General features: G+C 34.2%; 1 long non-coding RNA gene across 1 annotated transcript; it reads left to right on the top strand.

Moving 5' to 3' along the window:
• The first annotated feature begins 709 nt into the window (after positions 1-709).
• LOC129871636 (uncharacterized) lies at positions 710-2,389 on the top strand. The gene is made up of 3 exons (XR_008762282.1): positions 710-871; positions 1,631-1,955; positions 2,066-2,389. It is a non-coding gene; the product is annotated as an uncharacterized LOC129871636 (long non-coding RNA).
• The last annotated feature ends 3,123 nt before the right edge of the window (positions 2,390-5,512 follow it).

Here is a 5,512-nt window from a genome sequence, read left to right as displayed (position 1 = left end):
ACTGTTTTCAAGACTTGAACCCGTGACCCCTTGGTCACATGGCAACAACTTTACCAGTTACTCTAAGGCTCCCTTTCAAATTCCAGTAGATTTTTTAAATATTTTTTTTAAGGTTCTTCATTCCTGCCCGTGGTTAACTGAGTTTAGGTGATTACACCTTGTTGTTATTGTTACAATTTCTTGTATATATGCTCCGCATTAATTTGTTAAAAGCGTATATAGGTAATGCAATTGTTCTACATCACTGTAGTGTAAGAGTAAGTATGCTAACCAAAAGGGCATTATGTGTTATTGCATCAAGGGCGTAACTGTTGCATGTGTTGAACTTTTAATTTAGTCTAGGGTATGTTTCAAATTGAAATCCTTGTGCGGCTTCTTTCTTCCATATTTTCCCAAGCAAGTAAACTTCATTTTCATAACCTTTGGTGTTTGAAATTAGATTTGAAACTTTATCGTCCTTAAATGTTTCCATCACAAGTATTTTAGTTTTAAAATGAATGGTTTCAGATGGACAAAAATAGGCTGAAAATAACTTCAAAAGAGGTATTTATTTTCAATCTCCCAAGTCCGTGTAATATTATAACTAAGGTGATGGTACACAAAATACCTTTTGTATGTAATGCTATTATATAATGATAATTATAAACGTTGTAGAGGTTGTACACAATCATTTAGTTAGAGGCATTAGCTAAACTACAAGATACATTCTACTATTCTATAAGAGGGAGGTGAACCAAACAGGAGGTCAACATGCATGCCTAGCGTAAATGAGGGAAAATTGGGATTTCTTTTTGCTTCCTCACATCTTCGTTGTTCTTGCCTCTATCTATAATCCGAAGGAGCTCGCTCTTTCCACTTCCACTGATTTCAGGTAATAGCTCCTTCGGATTTCTCATGATATGTCCTTAATCTTTTTCCTCCGACTTTACTTCATGTTATATTTCAGATTTTCCTTCTTTTTGTTTTACTGATTGTGTTTAATTTTTTTGATAAATAATTTAGTCATCCTATTTCGGAGGTCTGTGCTTGTAGCTTTTCGCAGATTTTCTAGTTTGTTATTGGTCAATAACTATATACCCTAAATTTGAATCCATTGTGGACTGTAGTTACGGCAAAAATTCCGGCGACAAAGAATAGGTATATGGTTAAAAGTCTTTCCTCTTAAGAGTGAAAAGATAAGTTTGGAAGACCTTTATCAGTACCCTTGCATAAAAACCTTCATCAGTACTAATAAGATTCTTAACCTTCATCAGTACCCTTGCCTCTATTTTAATGTCTTCTCTCCTATTTCGGGTTAGCTGATTAAGTTTATGAATCGCTATAGCATTTCCAAGGTAATTAATACGTGATGATAATTTGATTTACCGTCACATATTTTATGTCTATTTAATGAAATTGTTAATAACTTTTTAGTATCTTCAGTTTGACACCATTTGTCAAAAGGAAAAACAGAGTGGTTGTGCTCTTTATACCCTTTTCCCGCTGAATGACTAAATATAGCCGCACTCAAGTTGGCGGTGCACTTTTATAAACGTTTACACAGTGAAGTTGAAGCTCCCCCCCCCCCCCCCCAATAATTTCTGTCCTTTACCAATATTTCATGTAGAACTTGTGTTGTAAATATCTACAGGTAAAAAAGATAGGTGCTTCAATTTGCATAGCTGATGGATTCAAAAGAACCAAACAAATATCTATATGCAGAAAAAATGAAGGTTGCAATGCAACTCAAACGACGTGATACATATAGTCAAATATCTTCTGATAAAAGAGAGGAGTTGTTGCTGACGCGCCATATTAAAAACAAGATTCTGCGAAACATAGCCTTACAAAATGACACAAGAAGGTCATATCATTGGGACTACTATCATGGACAGAACAAGAGAGTCTTCAACTGGCATTTTATGTGAACTTATGCGAATGATAAGATTTCTTGGCCAAAGTTTCAGCTTTTTAAGGTAAGCAGAAGGCAGAAATTATGTGTAGGCTTGTCTTGGACATGAAATTCTATATTTGACAGAGCAATTTCTAACCCTTCTACTTTCTTTCTTGCTTTAACTTTTTCCAGTATACTGAAATGATCAGCTCCAATGGTCTTCGTCTTGCTCACCAGCTTGCTCGCTGCACTTTTTCTTCAGTATTGTCTGCTCTCGCACTCTCTCTCTTTCCATTTCTTCTTAGCAGTTGTATATTGATGTGTGAGCAACATTAACTTTGTGAAGGTGGTCCCGACAGTGTACAACCGGGGCTTGTTTTATTACAATTCAAAGAATGATATGTGCAAATTGGCCTTTTGTTTGTGTTTTTTTGCTTAAATTGTAACTATAGATGCATAGTTTATTTCCTTTCATATATTTTTGAATTTGATTTATGTTATTGTGTGAGTTATAGGAGGCAGAGAAAGGGATTGGTTATGACTTGGACAATAAAAAGCCAATTTTGGTGTCACAAGATCAAGTCATGTTTTTAGCTTCCATCCTTACTTCCTATACATGACTTGTCCTAGATATATGTCTCTCTTATCAATTGCCACTGGTAAATATTTCTGTAGATTTTTCCTATTAGGCTAATCAAACCAGATAAAATACCTTTTCTTATATATTATGCCAATCCAGCTATAATTTCTTCTAGATGTGTTTAATAATTTTTGCTGTAAATGCCGGTCACTTTTCCAGCTAACAGAATTAAGAGCGCAGGAACCTGTGGAGGAATAGATTTGTAGTTTCTTATAGCTTGTTGATGGGATGTTAATATTTTCAATTTAATGGATTCTTGGTCTCTATCATTTCTTATTTTCTTTTATGTTTTCTCTGCTATCTCTGTAGGTGTTCTCTTGCCAAATTCTACACCACGAGAAGTAGTATTGACGATTAGCGTATGAGGTGTTATTTAACTTTCTTAGATTTTAATTGTGTCTTTTTGTTTGTGGACATGGTTGATGTTAGGTTGTGGCATTTATTTCACTCAAGATTTAGACAATGTAGAGAGAAATCATAGATGTTTCAGTTGTTGATTGAGAGCGTAATTTCTAAAACTAAAACAAATTTTGAAAAGATGACTATACCTAACATGTTGGGCCCGTGCTATGCACGGACGGACAGCCTCCATCTAGTATAATTAAAAATAATTTAACTTTAAAATTCCTCTTTTAACCTTAATGAAAATAATTTACAGCCACAAATGTTATTTTAGACCACAATTACAAGTCTTTCTTTCTTAGCTTTTTACTCGTATTTTTCTCAAACTTGTTTTGAAGAACGCTTTTCTTGAGCTGAGGATCTATTGGAAATATTCTATATACAATGGTAAGGGTAAGGTTTGCATACACCACACCTTCCCCAGACTCCACTTGTGGGATCACACTTGGTACGCTGCTGTTGTTTTATTTCTTAAAACTTTATTATGCCTAGTCAAGCGGTGTCACATAAATTAGGATAGAGAGTAGATTTTACCTAAATGATAGGATTGATATTGAGCTCATTTTGTCCCTACATAGATATTCGTTAATAGTTGGTGTAGTCGAGTTTTCCATAGACTTTCTGTATACATGGTCACATAGAATTACGTTCCGGAGGGTTGTGCTAAATGCTGGGCTTATGAAGTGATAATAATATTTGACCGAGCGAAAACACTTATTTCTTTTCGGTCACCGACAGGTAGTCCATCCTGCGGATCTATGTTTCAAGCTCCCTGATAATATAAGCTTAGAGGAAGGAGCAATATATAAGTTCTCAATATATTTTACTGGCATATAAAGATAACACAGGACTAAGAGACACTTAGAAAACATAAGACCTAAAGTAAAAGTACTAAAAAGGCTACATCAACAGATCTTGTGGTCCGGTGCTTTTTCGGACCCCACGCATAGCGAGGCCTAGACCTAAAGTAAACGTACTGACATAACTAAAATATATTGCAAACTGCTGGTATTACCTACACAGATCATTTTCCCAACAGAAGCAAGACTCTATTAGACACGGCTTCATAGACACCCTAGAACTCTTGAACTCTGTGCTCTGATACCAAATTTGTCACGCCCCGAGAGGGTACCCTAGGCATGACCAGTACTCAGAAACCATCTCTAGCCTCCGAGAGAACCACTTGGTCTCATCATTCATTCGTTCATCAGCGAAAGACTTAAATAAAAATAATAATACTTATGTGGGCTCGCCATCATCAACATCAAATAAAAGAAATAATCCTTAGAAGAAGTAGTTTCAAAGGAGAACTACTCCAATTACATCATCAAACTCTATTTATGAAGCCTCTAACGCTATCAGACGGTGCCAATGACATGTCCATGACTACCTCAAAAGAAACATAATACTCAACAATAATTAAAGGATAAAGAATTCCTCTGAATACAAGAAGAACTCACCAAATGTCTGAAAAGTAATGATCAAACTCATCTTATTACCTCTTCATCAATCATTACACTTCAAAACATTATTTACATCTCATCAAAACATCTTGCTCAAAACATCATTTACTCAAATTCATTTAAACTCAATTCTTTTGCTTTTTCAAAACTCAATAAAATACATATATTGTATTAATTCAAATCACTTTTTTTGTCAATAAATATTAAAAGCCAATATTTTTACTCAAAGCATCTGTAAAAATATTCATGAACATCAAATCAATTATGCTTCATAGGAAAGTAGCCATGAACAATAATTCCTATAATATGAGAGATAATAATAATAATAATCTCAATTCATAAATATATTTAACTTAATAGAAGAAGAATTAATTCATTTAGAATTCAAAATTTGGGTAAAACTCAACTATAACTCAATTACGATGAATTTAAATAGTGGACGCATGAACGAACTCAATCCAATGCTATGAATAACCTTACATACCTGGAATTCGAAGCTTTACTGTAAATTGAAGAACTCAATGACCACTCTTGAACTCCTAGCCTTTTCTCCCCGCCGGAGCGTTTTCTATACTAATCGGAGTATAAGAATCACTGAAATAGTATTTCTACACTATTAAAAACTAAAACTATATTTGAGAATGAGTAAAGAAGTGTATAGATAGAAGAGTTGCTTGAGAAAGCTTGATGAATAAAATGAGGAAATAAGGTGGGTATTTATAGGCGTGGAGGAGGGACCTAACAATAAATAAAAATAATTACAAAGGATGATCTTGAAAATTCAATGGAGAATTGTGATCTCATGAATGATTTAAAATAGAGGACTATTGATATCATGGGTGATGTCAAGTAGATCTAGATCTTTCAATGTTTGGTGAGATGAATCTTCCTTTAATGGAATACCCTTTTTCGGACCTGCGTTTGAACAAGATAACTTCCTAATTAGGATTTGGTGTCTTCATATGAATTGTAGATCTAGAAGTATAATTTCATGTCGTTCAAGAATCAACCAATTTGGAGATTCCTACCGTGAGATATGATTTTGTTTCAAAAAATACTTCATTTCATCACAGCACCATGTCTTGCAAGCAATTAATTTATTTGACCTACGTATACTCCGAATCTTAAGATATG

This window comes from Solanum dulcamara, chromosome 10 (assembly GCF_947179165.1).
Source record: "Solanum dulcamara chromosome 10, daSolDulc1.2, whole genome shotgun sequence".
NCBI lineage: Eukaryota > Viridiplantae > Streptophyta > Magnoliopsida > Solanales > Solanaceae > Solanum > Solanum dulcamara.
This window is presented reverse-complemented; position numbering and strand designations above follow the sequence as displayed.